This window comes from Myotis myotis, unplaced genomic scaffold (genome assembly GCF_014108235.1).
Source record: "Myotis myotis isolate mMyoMyo1 unplaced genomic scaffold, mMyoMyo1.p scaffold_m19_p_2, whole genome shotgun sequence".
Classification (NCBI taxonomy): Eukaryota; Metazoa; Chordata; class Mammalia; order Chiroptera; family Vespertilionidae; genus Myotis; species Myotis myotis.
Genome location: NW_023416324.1, coordinates 171,155,087 through 171,176,564, shown reverse-complemented (window position 1 = coordinate 171,176,564; position 21,478 = coordinate 171,155,087). Strand labels below are relative to the sequence as shown.

The window sequence follows — 21,478 nt, the reverse complement described above, 5'->3', positions numbered from 1 at the left end:
CCGTCATCCCCCACTGAAACCTCAAACAGATGCCCATATGCAAAGTGGATTAGAGCAGAGCTTCTGGTGGATTGAAAGGTCAGGCCCACCCATTGACTCTCCCTCATTATGCACACTCCATTGGGAAGAACCTTTTGTCTAGCAGGCCTCCAGATAGCCCAAAAGCATTGAATTTGAGCATTGCCAAGCCCAGTGCTGCCGATGGGCTGGGACCCCCTTGTCTCCTTGCTCAGACACAGTTGTATATCCAGGTGCTTGAATGGAGTGGGCATCAGACCCATGGAGAGTGGCTTGGAGGCCTGGAGGGGCCCTGGGCCAGGAAAGTGGCTGAGGCTCAGTGGTGCTGACTATGTAGGCCACTGTCCTGAGACTGGCTAGCCAGCCACTGAGCCACAGCTGAGCACAAGAGGCAGGAGCTGCCCTGCGTTTTGGGGAGGTGGCAATCACACTGCACTTTCAAACTGGCTGCTGTTGGAGACAACATGGCACCACTCAGCTTTTTATGTCTTATCTGTCATGAATCTCAGTAGATCTTGTGAAACAGTCAAGAGGCCTGCAGAAATCCTCATCTGGACCTACAAACTCACTCTCTCTGCTTCTGCTCCTGCTATGTGGACTGATGAGTCACTTGAATGTCTTTTTTGTCTCATTTTCTGAGATGAAGGTGATGATGAGGGGCAGCCTGTTGATAGAGAGGAGGTGTTGGGGAAACCCATGGTTAGAGAACTTCACAGAAGAGGCCACACTGATGGAGAAGCAAAAGGAAGTGCTTTGGGGACAGGGGTGTAGGGTAGATGATGGCTGGGACAGTCTTTGAGGCAGAGAACCAGAGAGAGACCAGAGATTACTTCCCTCATTCACCCTTTGCTCAATAGCAGAGACCACATGAAGAGCAGGGTGTGGGCAGTGAGAGTGTGGGAGAAGAAAGGTAGGTCTTGGGCCTCCCCAGTTGATGTGAAAGTGGCCATCTTCCCGATTCCACCCAAGAATGTCTCACACAGCTGGGCAGAAGGAAGTGTCCTTGGTCTGGGGGCTTCCCCAAACAGTTATGTAATAGTATCATTCTCAGAAGGAGAGAAAGTACCAGGCCATGGTCAGGCATGGTGAAGTAGGGAGACTTCATCTTTTAGTCCAGGCACCCAAGTCACTTCACATCTCTGTCTCTTGATTTCCTGGAAATAGAGGATACTGTAGCAATAACATCAACTCACTTCAGGAAAAGTATATAAAGCAGGCACAATCATATTAACCCTTCCCATTTGTCTAATGCTACCAGCTACAAAGTGCTTCACATTCATGATCTCATCTGACCCTCTAATCAAGCCTAGGTGCAAATTGTCATCCTTGTAAGGAAACCAGGACTCAGAGAGGTTAAGTATTATGCTGAGGTCACACAGCAAGACAGTGGTGGCACAGATTTTCTGATTACCAGTTCGTTGCTTTCTCATAGATCCTGTTGCTTCCCCATCTGTGAAATACGGAGACCTTTCCAGAGAAAGATTCCTAAAACTGTGTCATTATTGTTTATTGTTGCTCCAAGAGCTTGCAATCTTAACAAACTATATTGTTTTTCCTACTCCTGGAACTCAGCCCTTTCCCTCCATGAAGACTGGCTTCCTCAGAAAAAGCTGGCAGAAGATGTGGTTGTGACCTTTGTCCTGTTTCTCCCCGGGCCCAGACAGAATTCCTTTGGATTCCATGGAGCTCATTCCACTTTCTAGTTCTCAGTTAGAGCCAGTGGGAAACATTGCTTTCCTGTGGATCCCAGAGAGCTTGACTCTGTGACTTCAAAGACTCAAACACTGGAATTGTGTGACTTTATAAACTAGAAGGGGAAAACTCTAGGAGTTCCCAGGGGTGGTGGGATCACTGCACATGGTTGACAACCACTGATTTAAGATCCAGTTGAGAAGTGTGCAGGCATTAGACAGCTCCGGAGCTGGGGGCCTCTTCCCACCTGCTCATGTGGTGGCAGGCCCCTCACCTGTCTCTGAATTCCCTTTTCACCACATTTCTGAAATAGGGGTGGTAACAGCTGCCTATGAAATGCTCTGTGACCAGGCAGCAGGCGTTGTACCGTAGCCAAGTATTACAGAACAGATGAGCTTTGTCTGAATATATCTCCTAAGGCAGTGGTTGGCAAACTGTGGCTCACGAGCCACATGCTGCTCTTTGGCCCCTTGAGTGTGGCCACGAAGTTTCAATCACACTGTACATGCGCTTCCGCACGTGGTATTTTGTGGAAGAGCCACACTCAAGGGGTCGCAGTTTGCTGACCACTGTCCTAAGGCATTCAAGTGTGAAATATTTAGAGGAACACAAAATGCCATTGCTCAGAGGGGTATTTTAGCATTTATCTAGCCAAACCATCTACTCTCTAAATATATGCTCTATACACTACTCTCAAGGAGGGATGGTCCAGCCTCTGCTTGAATGCTTCCAATGACAGCAAGCTCACTATTCCAGAAGGTAGCACATTTTTTTGCTGTATGTTTCTATCAGAAAGCTCAGCCTTATAAGGAATAGGTAGCTGCTTGCTTTTAATTTTTCTTCTAGGGACTCACCAAAGTAAACCTAGCTTACACCCCCTCACTTACACCCCCTTTTTAAAAATAGAATGTACTTGAAGGTGGCTTCCATGGCCTTCTCTTCAAGGAACCCTATAGTTGCTGCTGTCCAGGTATTGATACCATGTTCAAGGAAGGTGGTATAGGTGGCGTTCAGTCATTGGGTTTTGCCTTTGTTCCCTCCAGCCTTTGAGGACAAGGAAAGAAGCCCTTGGTCTGGCTTCCTTGCCTCCAGTAGGTACATAAAGCCAGTCCATTTTACTATACAGCTTATCAGAGTGCTGCTGTTTTACTCCACAGAAAGATGCAGTAAAACATTAATAAAAAAATAAAAAATGAAGGATTAATTGAGCAAAGGATGAAAGGCTTCTATGATGGTTTTAGCACTGAGGTGGAAAAGAAAGACACACAGTCTGTTGTACACACCTGTGGCCTTTGGAAGGGATATTTATCACAGATGGACTGGGATTCTGTTTAGTCATCCAGGGATTAGAATCACCTAGTCCCTCCCTGCCATGCACAATCCTCAAGACAGCAGGCTTCTCCAGAGCAGAATTTCAAAAACACCAAAATAAGGCTATTTATTCTATGCCCAAGGTAAAGAGTTTCTGATAGCTCAAATGTCTGACATTCTAGGATTCATTTTGTGTTGAGGAAAAGAGTGACCAAAGATTAAAGTATATGAGTCCAAAAGTCTGGGTTTGTGTATGGGCTCTGCCATTTCTTGGCTATAAGTCTCAATTTCTGAATCAGTAAAATGAAAAAAGGAAAAATTCTTAAACTGCTGTGTGTTGTGGGTATGTTATTTTCAGGATTAAATGAGCTACAGTTTCTTCTCTAAACTGCATTAACTATTGTCAACTTTAGAATGACCTGCCCCCATATCCTTCTCTAGTAATCTAAGATGTTCAATGGTAGTTTGTAAGGTGATGGCTTTTTATTGGTCTCAGTTTTTTTAAAATTTAGATTATATAAATATAAGTTTGAGTCTCTATCAACCAGTCAATATATATTAAAGAGTATAACTCCAGTATTTTTATAAATATTGCAATCTTTGTAATATAGCATAGGCCCACACCCATATACCTTTGTAGTTTGCATCTCAGACCACAAGGAAAATAACAAGTTAAGTCATGGACACAGACAATAGTTCGGTGAAAGCCTGGGAAGGGGGCAAGAGTTCGGAGGAGGAGGTCAATGGGGAAAACAAAGGAGACATGTATAGTACTTTCAACAATAAATTTAAAAAATTATATCCAACCTAGGACCTTTAATTCATTCATTTGATGACCATATTTACACATTCTCTCCTATGCGCTGTGAAGAATCCAAAGTAGTCCCTTGTCTGAAGAGCTCACAGTATAGTTGGGATATGAGAGATGTGCACATATAATAGCAATATATGTCAGAATGAAAAAAAGTACTACATGAAATTGACAAACAAGCTTCTGTGGAAACTCAAGAAGGGAGTAACTAATTCCATCTCCTCACTAAAAGGAGGAGAGGGAGGCTTTAGTGAAGGCTTTACCAGTTCAAACAAATAAAATTAAATTGAAACACACATACAGTGATAGAGTGTAGGAATTTCAGGTCTCCATGGGTTTGGTTCCCTGTCTCCCCGAAACTGTGTGGCTTTGGGCAGTTCTCTTTCCCCCAGCTTTCTTATAATAGTACAGATCCCCTAGAATTGTTGTGAAGATAATGCTGAATCCCTCAGGTAGTAGGAGGTCAACAAATGTTAGTTGATATTGTTATTATTTCACTCAGGAGATTGAGCCTGAGGTGAGCCTCAATTAAGAGTAAAATTGTCAAAAGATAACAATGAAAAGCATGGGTGTTTCAAGCAGAGGGAACAGTATGAACAAAGGCCCAAGCGAAGAAAGTTTTCAGAGAAATCTGACCAATCCTATGTGTTTGTTTGTATAGTGCAGTGTATGGGTAATCATGAGAGTGGGAGGGGTTGTTGATGGTTGGCGGTACGGCTAAAGAAGTAGGTCACTGATCTTAGAAGGTGAAGGAATCAAATCTTGGTAGAGAAGGGGTTTTCCCCCAAAAGTGCATTCTCTCAGGAGGGTGTGCAAATCATACTAGACTCTTTATTTACATTTACTTTTATTTACATAAAACATTTTTTAAAATTCCTATTATTTATTATATACACTCCTATTAATTCATATATAAATTCTATCCCTCATTCCTTGGATCCCCATATCCAATAATTTCATGCCACATCTCCAACTGAGGTTATTCTGAAGGATCGAAGATTCTTTGCCCCAGAGAGTCCACGAGGTACCTAGACTGCCATTCTCATTTAGTGAGTGTCTTGGATTTATGGATTGGTTACTTAGATTTAAGTAAATAAAGCCTCACAGAATAGACAAGTAGTTTTAAAATATTCCTTCAAAGAACCTTTGGATTGAGAATAATACTTATAACAAATACAAACGAACAAGAAAAAGGCAGAGCTGACTTTTCTCCTATTCCTGGCTTTCCACTGGCTACATTTCAGGGGCTAAAGCCAATGATGACCTAATCAGATATAACAAGCAGTACAACAAAAATATTTCTCAGGAAGAATGCTTGAAATATGGGTTTACATTCACTATTATTAATGATAAACTTTGGTAAGAGTGTTGACTATGTCTTGAGGTAGTAGAAAAGATAGTATGCTGTTATGAAGATTAGCAAACATTTTAAAGTATTCTTTATTTTATATTTATCTTTTCTCTTATAATTTCTATTTTTTATTTATTTTTATAATGTCTGCAATAGCATGGTTTTACACACACGTATTATGTATCTATTTGGCTTCCCAGACAAATCTTTTATACCTGTGGGGCATTGTATTCAGAGAAGTTGGGAGACTGCTGATCGGGGCCATTCCAAATCATACTGGAGGCTTTTCAGCAGTGAAAGACATGATCAGAGCTATGTATGTGATGATAAACTTCCTCACATTTTTCTCAAGGTTAAATTAAGTGTGGTGCAAGGAATACAGGCTGGTGGAGTCTGGAAGCGACTCATTGAACAGCTTGGCTCTTCCTCTTCCAAAAATGTTGTTCTCTCTTCCTACTACGGTAAACCACAGACCTTCTCAAACCACCAGTCGGAGCTATGTAGGACATGTTCCCTGAGCCAGGTGTTCTCAACTGCCCACCAAGGAAGAAGGCTGCCTAGAACTTCCTTCAGCTGATTTCTTCTCCTCCACAGTTCTTATTTTACAAGAAGCCCACCCTAAGACAGTACTCAACGTTGATTCACAATTGAGGTGACAGCTTGGTGGTTCTAGGCTTTCCTATCTGATGAAGGCAAAATTATAGAACGGTCAAAGGCATGGGCTCTGGAGTTAGACAATCTAGGTTCAGCTCTACCAGGTATTCTTGGACTTACCTTTGCTCGTTACTTACTTTCTTTATTCTACAGTTTCTTCATCTGTAAAGAGTGGATAACTATTGTACCTGTGTGATGATATGAGGAGTAAATTAGATGATGAGTGTAAAAGACAGAGTACAATTCTTGGCATAGAATAAATTCTCAAGGAATCTGAGTTGTTCTCATTACAAAGGAATGAATTGGAGCATGGTCTGAAGAGCCCCAGGAAAGAAACAGAAAAAGAGGCTTCCAGGAATACAGATCCTTTAATCTCCTTGAAGCAATATCCAAACAAAGGTATAAATCTCTGTGGAATCTAGAAAGCTTAAGAATGACAGTTGGGGGCTGGGGGTGGGGCTGAGATGGTTATCTCTGAGTCACCCTGTCTCTTTGACTCATCTGTCACCTGTGTCTTCTCTGGCTATTGCCACAGCTTCTCGTGAGAAATTATGAAATAAATGGCCTGTATAGTAATGCCTGGATGAATAGGTGAACCCCAGGCATGTAGCCAACTCTCCATGCATTTTAAACAGTCTTAGGTTTAGTGGACTCTACATGATTTAATTTCCTTAAAGAAAAGAAAATGTTCATAACCATGTTCAGGAGAACTTAAAAATGCAAAGTTAACATTCTGAGACTTTCCAAGGTGGGATTTACCCAAAGAAAAAAGATGTGGTGAGTGCCAGAAGTAAACCCCATTTATTTATAGCCACATCCTTTTGTGTCCAGATGTAACCAAGAGCTTGGATGATGAGGACAGGTAAATTGTGGTAACTATTAAGTCATCACACCAATAACTTTGCTCATTTATACTGGGCTAGAGAGTTTCCAAAGTGCTTTCATATGTGTTTTCAGTGTTGTTGTTGATGATGGTGATGATAACTTCTTTTACTTGGCCCTTTATTAACTTCTTTCTCTTTCAATCTTCCTTCAGTCCCTGCAGAAGTATTGTGTTCTCCATTTTACACATGACAAAACAGAGGCCCAGAGCTTTTGAGGAACCTGGTCACAATAACATAGGTGGAAAGTAGCAGAGTCAAATAAACACCAGGTTCTTTTAAGCAGATTCTTCTTTCCACTTTGCTACAGCTATCTCCCATTTTATTCATGTGATCTTCATAAAATATGACAAATCTTTTTGGTTGGAGGGAAGTTTCCTCTGCGAGACAGGCAGATATGGCCATTGCATTAACAATGTTTTATCAATTCCTCTGTGATAGTGTGCATTACACCATGGTGATGATTTTGTTATGAGTATGTCTCCCACAGTATTGTGATCTCCTGAAGAACTGGGATGTTATTTAACTCATCTGTTTCCTCAGAACCTAGCTCAGGGCCTGGTATGTAATAGATGATTATCAACTGAATGATGAAGAAATTAATGTCTCCAAACTAAATGCCCTCTATACTCCTTTATGCCCTTTCTATTCTATCTGTCCTTCTAGGCCCAACTTAGGGTCTATGATATTATTCATATCTTCTAAACCTCTATAGAATCATAGAACCTCAGCCATATTCTTAAAGTATATATATCTTATCTCTTCAGTCTACTAGGTTCTTGAGGGTAAAGATTGCATCTTAGTGTCCAAGGAGTCCCTTATGGGATCTAGGCCAGTTCTAGCCAGAGTGGGTGTACAGTGAATGCTCATGCCCATGTTCACATGGTTGCCTGCACTTTGGCAAGAGCTGGTAGGACAGGTTGGTGGCAGAGCCCAAGGTGTCTTGGCAGAGATTTAATTGGTAAGAAACAGAAAGAGCAGATGGCCAGGATCCCAGTCTTTACCTGGCTTATCAGTAAGTTCCTTTCACAATCACTGAAACTGTGTCTCATGGACACTTTTGCAGATGGGAATTCCTTAAAGCTAGACAACAGCTCTCTGAAGTGATCACGCTTCAGGGCAAAAATTATCACTGCAACTTATTTGTGTAAAGAAGTGTGAACTAGAGGTTCATTGACAGGAAGGAACAATTATAAGGCTCATTGTCAGGAAGGAGCAACTCTGTGAACCAGTTGGATGTGAAGAGAACAACAAATCAGGAAACTGAGACATTGAGCTAGTTAGTGAGTTGGTGAACTAATAAGTTAGTTTGCTTAAATAAGGGATTTAAATGTGATCAAAAGTAAATAAATTAGAGAGGATAATAACTCACAATTTTACCAAGTTCTCATCTCTTCTGAACCAACAATTCCACTACTGGAAATTTATTCTAAGAAAATAGTCCAAGACCAGGAAAAGGAACAACAGAAAAGTAGCCAAAGGAAGAGTAAACTGGATAAAACGTAAATTTGGAATGCTGATACAAAAGTGAATTAGATATAATGTAATTTTGAGATGCTGATATAAATGACAATATATTCACAAATGTACTATTTTGAAGCCATTTAGCTATGTTATTATAAAGACTACATTGGAATTGCTCATTGTGTGATGCTTATGAAAAACATTAGAATGCAAAGTTATATTTGTGCTGCATGTCTAATACTCTGAGAAATACACATTTTTGGAAAAGACGGGAAAAATGGAAATACGTGATTTATAAAGATAGTAAATTTGTGGGTGGTTTTTTATTCCATAATCATGGTATTATGTTCTTTTATAATATAAAATTTTATGTTAATCAGATAACTAAAAGAAAAACACCTTAACAAATGGTATGTTGCACCTAGCAGTCATTTCAGAGATACTAAACATTTGATTTGCTCCTTTATATGTCCTCACCTTCAAAGATAGGTCTAGTCTAGATTTTTTCATTGATAACAAGTTTTAAATTGCATATTTGAAAGTCAGAAAGACTTTGGGCAAGTAGCTACAGATATAGATATGGATATGGATGGAGATGTAATTTCCCTTGACAGGTAGACCTTTTGAGTCCTTTCCTTCATCAGACACCTCATGCAAAAGAGATGCCTATATATGAAGAGTGGAAAGATTATGAATATGTGGATTTAAATGCCCTTCAAAAATTTATGAGACCTTAAAATTCAGGGAGACTATGTTTAAGGGATCCAAGTAAGGAAAACTCCTGGTCTTGTTTTCCAATGTTTCCCAGACACCCAGATACCACCTGTCTTTCCCAGGTTTCCTTTGTCAATTAGTCCAGGGAGTTAGCCCACTAAACATCTTAACAATTGGAAAACCTAGACATATTTGAGCTGACAGAATATTAGTAATCTATGTTCTCAATAACTATGAAAGTCAACAATAAGAAGGGAATCATCACAACAAAAGCACCCCTTCTCCATCCTTAAAGACACAGTTTCTATCTTTCAGGAATCCTATTTCTCTAGTTCTCAGAAAGAAATTCTATTTATATTATTATCTAGATTGTTATTTTCAGTAATCTAAAAATGTGCCACCCAATAGAATAGCCAGTAGCCACATGTGTATAGTTAAATTTAAATCAATCAAAATTTAATAAAAAATAAAAGTTCCTCAGTCACAGTAGCCATATTTCACAAGCTCAGTATCTGCATGCCCAGTGATTACCATTGGCAGCACAGACATAGAATATTTCCATCCCAGCAGAAAGTTCTACTGGACAGTGCTGATCTGAAGGATTATAAAACAAATAGTTAACTGTATTCAACATGTATAAAATTGGAACATATTTTCATTAAAATATAAATGAAAACAAATATAAAAATTCAAAAATTTAAACTACTTTCGATATAATTTAAAAAATATTGCTTCAAAAATATTTTGGATAGCAAAGATTATTAATTAAAATTTAAAAGGGAACTGAAAATAGGTTATAATTAATAGTTACAAAATTTTAAGTAAATACTGTTTAAAATTTAATGAAATCCTATTCATATTTTTAGAAAGTTAAACTATTTATGATGCCAGTTTTTAATGCTCACTTAGCTGAATCTGTATCACCCTGGTCATATGGATTATGTCTCAGCCTACATATATACAAATTTAAGAGTAAAATAAATTGTTTAATTTTGCAAAAGTGTTCCTCAGCTGCCATGCATAACTGTTGGAAATCCTTGCTAATTCAGAACTAGCTGGAGAGTCATTAATTAGAACAAAGAAAATGGACATTTAGCACTACTTTCTTATCAAGGATCTATGACATTTATGCTATCTGAGAGGAAGGAATTGACAAGTTGTTTAATTTCTTTTTCCTAAGTGCCTTAACCATTGAAATCCTCCCTGTTCTCTGATGCAGTTTCCACCTTTCACAGCATCCAGACACAGTTGTCTTTTGTTTCAAGGACATAGGGCAAAAGATACGAAGATCTGAGGGCAGATAGTTTTGGTCATAGGTCTGGCTATGCCAGCTCTGAGTACCGGATCCTGAATGACAAAAGTGCCATGCCTTCCTCCAACATAGCTTTATGTTTAGCTTCTATGAACTCCATATTCTCAGAAAACAATACAATATTTCATCCCTCCCACTTTGAATGTACTGTTCCTCTAACTAGAATGCAGTTTCCTCCTACCCGTCTGGAGAAGCCTTAGTCATCCTTCAGGTTAGAATTCAAATGTCACCTCCTTAGTCACTTGTTCCTAGATTCCCCACATGGGGTTGGTCACAGCTTTCTCTGGGCCTCTAGAACTTCCTTCAGCCCTAAGTTAGAGCCCCATCATCACAGCAGACTACGATGTTATTCTATATGTCCACCTTTCTCACTAGAGAGTGAGCTCCAGTGGAACAGAGGTCATTTCCTATTAAGCTCTGAATTTTCCCCGCCCCTAACCCCCAACAAAGCACCAAGCACAATGCCTAAGATATAGCAGGCTCTTAAAAAGTCTTGAGTGTTGATGAATGAACAAATAAAAGCCAAGGGAGGATGATCTTGAGGACTTGGTTTCCTGGGAAGAGACTTGCCCTAAGCACCCACAGCCCACTTTGAGCAATGTCCCATCCATGGCATTGAGCCACTATCTGGGGCCATTGCACCAGCAGGAACTTAGGGTGGGGCTGGTGTAAAAACAAACAAGGAAGAAAAGGAGTGTGTTGAAACCTTAAAAATGTTCTATTCCTTGGTGTTCAAACTTGCCACGCCTTCTAAATCAGTTGGGTTTTTATTCTGGTTTCCTTAAAAGATCCATTGTAGGTACCAGGCTTTGGGATCAATGGAGACAGGGGGATGTACAATTGGCTTCCATGTTTAGCTTTTCTCTTTGTGATTGTGTTCGTCGTTCCAGACAGAGGAAACCCTGACCTTCCCCTGTTTTAATTACCTAATTATTTTGACACTTTGGGCTGTTGCATCACCACAACACATTGTTTTGTCAGGATACTGCACTGGGGTGTATCTAGGCTTAGGCAAATGCAACTGACAGGAAGCAAGTTCTGACAGCCAGGGAAATGTTGGGCAGAGGAAGAGTTCCAGGGGAGGGTGGGAAGGGTGGTGAAAGGAAGAAAGAGGGAATGTTTGCTACAGTGAGAAGAGAATACCTTGGGAAAGGTAGCAGCCAGGTTAGCAAAACTGGATGTCTCTGAAAGATTTCTTAGATTGGTCTTTAAGGAGACAGTGCCTAAGCAGGCAAACTGGTATGCTTACAGGTCCCTGAAAGGAGCAAATTAGAGAGCTCAGGTTGTCATTCTAGGGACTACATCTGACAGAGACATTCTTCACTCTAGAACTCACTTTCCTTTCTTTAGAAACAAGGTCAGATTTGAAATTTACCTGGAAAACCCCCAAATGCTCCTTAAACACTCTAGAGACAAAATAAGAGAAAGAACCAAACAGTCATAAAGTCCTTCACAAATAGGACCATTCAAGCAGGATACTGAAAACAGCCATGGTTAGAGTATTTGTCAAAATTGGGTAACACAGCCCTAGCAAAGCACGGCCCAAGGAAAGTTTAATTCTAACCTTTAGTATTGTAGATGGAGGAACCAAAGAAGCAGACATTGTAGAGAAGCTAAAAGCATGACGATGCAGAAACTTGAGGGCAAAGTAGTGGGTTGCAGTGATATGAGCCTGGGGTGGGGCTCAGGACACCTGGGTTTTAGACAAACTCAGCATTTATTACTTTACATTATTACATTTATTACTTTACCAGATGTATCAACTGTAGAATAAAAGGATAAATCTCTGTGGGGTTCATGTCCCTTGGGGTGAGGATTCAGGGTTATACAGCAAGATCCTGGAGGCTACTGTTAAGTATGATGGATCTTCCCTGAACATTCATTTTGCCTGATGGCAAACACTTTAAAACATTATTTTTCATTCACAAGTTAATTCACTTGCCCACTAAATATTTATTGAGCACTTGTTACATTTCAGGTACTGTTTTAAGCAGTTTTAATATCAAAGTAAACATGGCTATTTTATGGACCAATAAGCATAATTTACAGGATGTAAGGTAAACAAGGGTTCTTAAAATTATTTTTAATATACAGGGCACTTCTAGTTGTGTCCATCCACTTACACCTCCAACCAAATAATGCATATTTAGTGTACTTTGCCCCTGGCCACACTCCAGTGGATAGATGTGCCAGGGGTCTTAAACACCTTTTCAGCAGATACAACCTATACTGTCACAAGCACCTGGAATTAAGTAGATATTTGTTGTTGGCAAGTTGGACATTCATATCCACCAGTCAAAAGTAAGGGATGGAGACTAACTTTTAATAAGTACTACTACTTGCCTAGAGGTAATAAGTGGATCAGCTTTTATAAAACAACTAGAGGTCCAGTGCATGAAATTCATGCACTGGTAGGGTCCCTAGCGACTGCTGGCTGACAGCTGTAGTCTCCTTCCCTTCCTCCAGCCACCTGCCACTGCTGGGGCCTCCCTCCCTTCTCCCAGTCACCTGCCACTGCCACTGCCACTGGCCAGGGCCTCCCTCCCTTGCCCCAGCCGGCCCCAACCCTTGGTCGAACTCCCCGACTAACTCCTGGTCGAGGGGACAATTTGCATACTATGCTTTTATTATATAGGATTTCATGTGATCTTTATAACCATCCACCTGAAAAATCAGTGCCATTGCCCTCATTTGAAAACTGTGGAGAGGAAGCAGAGGCTCAGAGAGGTTTAGTTGTCTGTTCAAAGTCTCACTGCTAATAAATAGAAGAGACAAGATTTCTTGCTGCCTTTCTCTGGCTCCAAACCAATTTTCTTCTCACTCTATGACTTCACCCTCTGAAGGTGATCGTGTCACTTTTCCCCCTGATATCTCTCTATGTCTCACAGCATAGCAATATTATTTTAAACTCAGGTGCTAAGGATACAGTATTAGAGAGAAGATGCACATGACCCAATCCACAGAACCACAGAATGTCAGAATTTGACAGGATGGTAGAGATCTTTCAATACCCTTGTTTGTAGAGAGAAAACCTGGACCCTGGGCTATAAAGCAAACATTTATGGGAAGAAGCTCTGATGTTGACAAGACATCAATGTCCAGATCTGCCTTTTATGCCTGGGACCCAGAAGTCTCTTAAACTTCTCGAGATTCACTTGTCTTTCTCCACAAAATGGTATTGAATGGTGATACAATGCCATGTGCTGAACGCTATCATAAAGCCTATATAAAATCAGGTATGTGCATAATTTTTAAACCCTAAAGTGCTACAGATGTCCATGACTCACCTCCCAGAAGAGAGCCAGGACTCAGATTAGGCATCCTGACTCCTGGTTAAATAGTCTTCCTACTGCCTCATGGTCTGGGATTCTCCTTGTTGCAGCAGAGAAGTTGCAGCTGTCTCACTAACCTTCAGAATAGACTCAAATCCTTTGCAAAAGGAGTGGATGACCACACACTCTTATAACCTGAGAAAATGGAACCAGCCATCCATGGTCTATCCTTACTATAAAATGGCCCTGTGGGAGGAAAACACACAACACAAACATCATGGTTAAGTGCCTGGGGGAAGCTGGGCACTGTATCCAGAACAGCAAATCAAGGTCCCTGCCCTCCAGGAGAAAGTTCAGGCGAAGGGAGTTTCCCCAAAGGAGGTGACTCACTCAGGGAATGTCACTTAGACATGGCACCTGCCAGACCAAATCTGTTTTCATTACTACAACATCAAACTTAGAAACAGTGGGAGCATGGAGTTTCCCCCACCTTCACCCCTCAGTTTCTCTGAGCTCATAGGCAGAGCATTCTGCAGGGCTGTACCAAACATGCCCCAGTGCCTCCAGCTCCTGAGGGTAGGGGAAGGGCTCTCCAAAGTTCCCCAAGTGCTGGCCTGCTATCACCACACCAATCCCTAGAGAAGAAATGTGCAAAACACTCACCCCCTCGTATCACTAGAGAAACCGAAGCCCAGAAATGATTCAACATCTGCCTGTGAATCAGTATGATATATCACCAGAACCCAGGAATCCGGTCTCAGCTCCTGTTTCTCATGCTCAGCCACCAGGCCCTCCATACTCCATGCTTTGTGGCCAGGTTTTCATAGGCTAGCACACATTAATAGGCATTTTACACAATGTTGATCAGTGTCTAAGACACCAACTTACTTCTGAGTTCCTGTTTTCTCGTCTATGAAATGCCGGGGTTAAAATTAGATGATCTCTCAGACAATTTATATTTCTATTTCCAACTTGTATGTTTAGGCAAGCTGAGTACCTTAGGTTGGTAAATGAGAATAATGAAAATAGAATTAGGAAAGTAGGGATCCCAAAGATTGATGAAGAACCTCCCATTGGGAGTGTGGGTGTGGGAGGCAGTTATAAATGAGAGAGGTGTGAGAGATAAATCCTGCCCTCACAGAGCTCACAGCCTGGGGCAAAGTAAGATCCTCACCAAGAATGGAGATGATATTCTCAAGTGAAATAAGTCAGATGGAAAAAATCAAGAAACATATGATTTCACTCATGTGTGGGATATAAAACAGAAAGCAACAAAGACTCATAGACAGACAATAGTATGATGTTTGCCAAAGGTAAAGGGAGTTGGGAAGAGATAGGATAGGATAAAGGGGGTCAAATACATGGTGAAGGAAGACTTGACTTTGAGTAGTGAGCACACAATGCAATATACAGGTGATGTGTTAAAGAACTGTGCACTGGAAACCTATATAAACTTATTAACCAATGTTACCTCAATAAATTTAATAAAATTTTTTAAAAAAATAGAGATGAAAAGGCAGTGCTGCTTAGTGGAAAGAACCTCCCTAAACTTGGGAGTTGGGAGACCTGCGTTCCTCTGCAGAGGCTGACTTTGCTGGAGGACTGACACTGGGAAAATTATGTCCTTTCTCTGGACCTTATTGGTTTTAAGTCATAAATGTCCATTCTTCTACAATGTGGTGTAAGGAAGGTCTCTTCCTTGACAAAGGTTGAGCAGGAAGATTCCTTCTCCTATTGCCAGGGATTCTTTCTTTAAAACATGAGTGTCATGGCTAACATTGTTTGTTATCTGCAGACATTTTGAGCAGGCCATGGCCTTAGTCCTGACTCTGCATGTACAGAAATGTATAGAAACCTGAGTCTGTTATAGAACTTGATCTCTTCTAATTTTTTCAAACATGTCTCCTTTTCCTTCCTTTCATTAATATTTTAGGTCAGATAACTTGGAAGAGATTGGAAGAGACCTCAGGGTCTTCAAATCTTGATCTTTCTCCATCTCCACATATACACATCCAGGCTATGTCTGAACAGCCCCAAGAGCAAGGGTCTCACCATCTTCCAAAGCTGCCAGTTCTGTCTGGGACAGTTCTATTTATTAGGAAGATTTTCAAAGGAAAGATGATAGCTTCTTGATTTAAAACCAACCTCAGTGCTGGTGGTCAGCTCACCAGCTATTTCCTTGGGATCTGTCTCCAGCCAAATGGTTGGGTTTTCCCCAGGAGGAGTATCCTTCCACACAGGTCATAGGTGTGGGTGTGTTGTCTAGGCTGGTATGCCCACATCCAGTCTTAAATCTTTGCCTTTACATTTTAGGCTTATCTTGACCATTCAAAAATTCCATAGTAACTTGTTACATTTTAAATAATGTTTGATTTTGAGATTCCTGCCCCCCTCACACTCCATTTTTTTTCAGAGAGTGCAACTCAGTGGTTAATTCCATACACTAATTTCATACACTTGATCAAGTTTAAGTCTCACCATGATCCACGTCTAATTTAGGCATCGTCAGTAGTGGTGTTAGTTACTCTCTCTGAATCTCAGTCTCCTAGTTTGAAAATTTAATAATATTTATGTCATGAGTTGGCAAATTGAATAAATAAATTAAATAGCTTAGATGAAGTGGTTGTCCTAGGAAGAGGTAGTTGTAAGGAGACTTACTTTTCCTTTCAGTTCAACTTTACTTAGCATCCAAATCCACCTCTCTGCAGCAGCTACCATCTCTTTAATCCTAGTTCTATCCTCTGGGACCATGCAGAATGGGCCTAAATCCCTCTTCCACGTGGCAACCTTTCAAATATTTCCATTTGACCACAACCCCTTCACATGGCAAAAGGCCTCACCAGAGAAACTGAGGTGGGATAAAGGGCATCCAGGGCCTCACCACAATCTGGAAGGAGAACCAAGAAATGCTGACTTCTCTGGCCTGGAGTGACCACTCCAACATCTGCCTCCAAGAGGAGTGGGCTGAGCCAGGTCTCCTGGAAAACTCGATTCTGGCAACACATGACATTGAAGTGCTGAAACATGCCACTTTGATGTAGCATTAGCTCATGATATTGCTTTCTAAATTTTCTTAATTTAGAAGAAAAGCACAGCTGCTAGAATTTTTAATACAATAATAAGCATGCTGGTGCAATAAAGGTTTTCAGGAATTTTTCCACAAGAGTTCTGCACTCAATTGTGTAACTTTTTAAAAAAGTATTCATGTAAATCTACTTTTTCCTATTATTCAAAACCTTCTTTTAAATTGCTTTCTAAACTTTCAGCCTTTAAACTATTAAATCCTTGTGTGACTAATGTACCCGACTAGTTGAAACCATTTTTAGAACAAGACAGGATTTCAAAAATGAACAAATACTTAGACTGCATTACTGTATTTATTGAATGAAAATCCTAAAATATCTACTGGCTACCTTTCTACCTGCTTGGAATGAGCTCACTGGATTAATGCAAAATATCATTCTCATCAGCCAGTCACATAATGTATATCATAGGTAAATTTCCTGACTCTGGATGCTTTCCTAATTGGACTACTATAACTAGAATTCCAGGGTTCTATTATGTTACTTTCTGTGCAATAATAAAAATTTCTCCATCTCATAGTAGAAAGCCTGGTCAAGGTAGGATCAATAAAAAAAAATAATAAATTTTATTTCTTCCTTTTTTCTTTACCAATCTCAATGCCCAATGCATTGATTACTTATCATGCAGGATCAATCTAGTAACTATGCTTATTAATCATCTTTATTTGCCTGCAAAACTTTTCACCTGGTGTTTGCCCAATAGATTCCAAGAATGCCCAGAAATTGAACCTTTCAGACTTCTGGACTTGGGACAGCCAGAGTTCTGGGCCAGTTGCCTCTAATAATAAGCAGCATTGTCTCTTTACCCCAGTACAGTAATGTGCTACATAATGATGTTTTGGTCAGCATCGAACCACATATACAATGGTGTCCCATAGGTTATAAAGGCGCTAAAAATTCCTACCACCTGGTAGCTGTCCTAACATCATAGTACAATGCATTACTCATGTGTCTGTGGTGATGTTGGTGTAAACAAACCTACTGTGTTGCCAGTCATATAGAAATATAGCACATACAATTATGTACAGTGTATAATAGTTGACAATGATCATAAACATGTTACTGGTTTATGTATTCAGCATGGTATACTTTTCATCACATTTTATAGTGTACTCTTTCTACTTACAAATTTTTTTTGCTATGTAACAGTATGCCTGTTACACTGGCAGCAGCCTCATACATCTCATGTTACTGCATCTCTTGATTGTATCATTTCTCTTGTGCTTGATTTAATCTCATGTTGTTTTGTTCACCATCGTCCCTAAGCATTCACACAATGACAAAATTTCTCAGAACGTATCCTAGTCATTAAGGGATGCATGGCAGTACAATAAAGAGATATTATTAGTTTCTTTGTGTGCTATGTCATGGAAGGGTTTAGGAAGCACTGAGCTTCATTGTAAATTTTAGGCCTTTCAAAATGCACAGTATAATTTTAATATTGTGGAGACAATTGAGATTGGCCCCTTTTTGTTTTCTTCATAAAACAAAATTATTTATTATTATAAATAATTATTATTTATATTAATTATTTATTAATTATTATTATACTTATGTGGAAATCTTTATTATTATTTATTATACTTATTATTATTATTATATGTACGTGGAAACCTTTCTCTTCCATGTGACTTGGTGACCATGAGTTGATCATCCCTGACTCACTTCATTTGCCACCTGGAGAAGAATGGTTATAACTTAGAAGACTTGGTTACAAATCTAAGGATCTCTCATGTAAAATAGGCAAAATATCCCTACAACTCACTTCCCTCACTGCCATGAAATAGACCCTACCTCAGATCCCATTCATTCAACTCAACTGGAATTTCCTCAGAAGCCTTTTCTGACTCCTCACATTCCTTCACTCAAATTAGAAATATTATCTCTATTCTCAGAATCCCTGTAGCTCTGGTTCTGTTCTTTTGTTACAACATTTAGCAATTTTTTAATCATGGTCAATCATATGGTCATAGCTCCACTGGAATGTAAACTTTTGGGAGGGGGGCCGGGTAATGTCCGTGTCTTACTTTCAATATTCCTTAAAACTTTCCTGACAGGATTTGACTTACACAAGAAAGGCACTCAATCAATAAACCAAAGACAAATTAACTTGACACTTCTCTTTGCTTGGGCCACAAAAATATATATATATTATTAGTTTGGAAATTTGAATTTCTTTGGGGGAACATTTTGGGAGGGTTTCAAAAATTTCTGAAAATTTATGGCAGCTTAATTTTAATTTTAATATCATGATCTAGACAAAAACACATGAAAACATTAAACTTTGCTGTTAAGCAGAGAAGTACAAATGAAAACAAATTTGAAGTACGGTTTTTATAAAAGTAAAAAAAGACTTTAGCAAATAGTCAATGCTTGAAAGAGTTGTGGTTAAAAGGGATAATGGCATTTTAAAATAACACACACACACACACAAATACACAATAGTATGCAAGAGTCATAAAGCTGCCCAGGCATATTTCCCCGGTCATCCCACTCATAGGAATTTTAGAATTTATACAAAGGTAACAATTTAACAATAACAAAAACAAAAATAAAAATATGCAAAATGTACACAATGCCACTCAATATACTAGCAAAAAGCAATCAAACAAATAAACCAAAAATATCAAAGACAATTCAAATGTCTCAAAATAGAGGAATAGTTTTATTAATTATAAAACATTGTCAAAAATTATATTATCTAGTCATTAAAATACAAACTTTAAAAAGAAAATGTTTATTATATAATGTTAAGTAAAAAAAAAAAAAAATCAGGCCACAAAATGAAATTTGCATTATGCATGCATGATGAGGAAGACAAGAAATAGATAAGAATGTAAGTTAAAAAAAAAAAAATAAGAAAAGCTAACACCAAAGAATTGAATATGGTGTAGGATTCTGGCTTGTTTTAAAGCCATTACATCATCTTTTCAATGACAGACTACATTTTAAGTAATTGAAAACAAAGTCTCATTAGCCTTGTCCTTGTATAAATTCCCAGAGAGAACACATTATTCTTATTTATGTCTACCTCTGCTACTTGTCTTTGATTTGGACCTGCTCCATCCTCTTCTCTCACTTCTCACTCACCTCACTAGACTGGAAAAAAACCCTCATCAAACAAGGAAGCTAAAGGCACCAAGTTTAACAGGAGCGGTGTATCCAAATCAGCAAACATCAGAGGACAAGATCTGATACTGTGCCCCCACTGTTGCAAAGGCAGACCCAGATTCTTCAATGACCACAAGTGGCCTCGGTTTAATTACTTTTGCCAACAAGGCACAATGTTCCCATCCTCAGAAATAGTCCCCGGCAGAGTTTCCAGGGGCCCATAAAAGTCTGCACTCTTGGAAGAATGTGACAACTCTGGCATCAAACACAGATTCGTCATTTTCTATAATAAGAGAATGTTCAGTTGCATCAGGCTTTTTTAGCAGGGCCAACATTTAGTAAAATTCTGAGGCTGGCAAAGTGAGTTTTTGCCTAGCCCAAGACTTCTTTCCCTGTCTCCAGATGATCAATAAAATCACCTCACGTTACAATTTACAAAGAGCCCTTTCACATCCAATTTCTCACTTGATTCTTGTGTCAGCCCAGTGACGTCAGTGTTATTATTAACTTCACTTTTTAGAAGAGGACACTGAGACCAGGGAAGTGAAAAGACTTGTGGAAGGCAACACAGCAATCAATGACTGAAAGGGAACACAGTCCAGGCCTGACTCCTGCTCAGTATGCTTCCACTGTCTCTACATACTGCCCCTTCTCCCAGCCCAGGGGAAGCACTGACCCAGTCCACCTACTCAACCAGTACTGTGTGCTACCACCCCAAAGATACCTGTGTGTTAAAGGAAGACAGAAAGACAGTATGTGACCTGTAAAAAGGAAAAATCAAGTAGGGTTCCTAAGAAGATGCTGAACTAGCCTGACATACCGGTTTCTTCCCCTGAGATCAACTCAGAGGAACTACAGAGGAAAAATATTAAGTTACGGAGAAAGCTATGAGACCCCCTTGGAGGGACAGAAGCTGTTTTTCTCTGGCATGTACGTGTGACTGGAACGGCCCACTTAAGGCAGAGGGTATCCAGGCTGCTGTGTCAGGATAAAACAAGGAGCTGTTGCTTCTTAGGGTCTTTATCTCACCTCCATTCCCACCCCCACTGCCTTAGAACAGACAGGGCCAGAGCTTACATCTCTTGAACAAAATACATCTCAAGTGTAGAACTAAGCAGTGTAGAAGCCCTGCACCTGATTGGAGGTGGGGAAAGTACACAAAGATGGATTGGTCTAAGGTGGTCACTGGCCTACTTTTTCCTTCTAAACCCCCAGGGTTGGTGGATCACAATCTCCTCTTATAGATACTAATTCATCCTAAAGTAAAGAACACATTTGAGGAGCTGTTAGGCATATTCAAATTAGGTGTGGTGAGGAGTGATTAACTCTGGTTTCCTGATGCCTAGAACCTTCCACTAGAGTTTCATCCTCTATCCTCATTTGAACATGCTGGTGTCAATGCAGATCGAGATCTGGCCTTCAGTCTTTACACCATCAGCACTGCTGTACAGACTAACCATAACCTCAGAGGAATGGAAACTCATGGGTAAAAATGGAAGCACTAATATTTTCAAAGAAAAACAACAAACTGAGTTATAATTCCATGGAACCAGAGGTATTAGAACTGACAGATCAAAGACTTACATATATTTTAAAGAATTAATTTAATTTTTTATACTTAAAAAAGAGGGATGATATTAGCAATATAAAATGAAAACAAGAAACCATAAAAGGAATCAAGTAAAAATGTTAAATATGAAACTGTAATAGTTGTGATAATAAACACAATAGATAGTAATTAGTGGAAAGAATTTGCCTGAGGAATGCACAGTGAACTGGGGGATCAGATTGAGGAATTCTTAGC

At 39.7% G+C, this 21,478-nt stretch overlaps 1 long non-coding RNA gene across 2 annotated transcripts; it reads right to left on the bottom strand.

Moving 5' to 3' along the window:
- Positions 1-5,559: 5,559 nt before the first annotated feature.
- On the bottom strand, positions 5,560-19,753 carry LOC118677162. Of its 2 annotated transcripts, none has more exons than XR_004974339.1 (3): positions 19,595-19,753; positions 18,170-18,240; positions 5,560-6,025 (listed from the first exon to the last, which is right to left on the bottom strand). It is a non-coding gene; the product is annotated as an uncharacterized LOC118677162 (long non-coding RNA). The 2 variants fall into 2 exon arrangements; XR_004974340.1 differs by lacking the exon at positions 5,560-6,025 and adding an exon at positions 17,689-17,824.
- Positions 19,754-21,478: the final 1,725 nt, after the last annotated feature.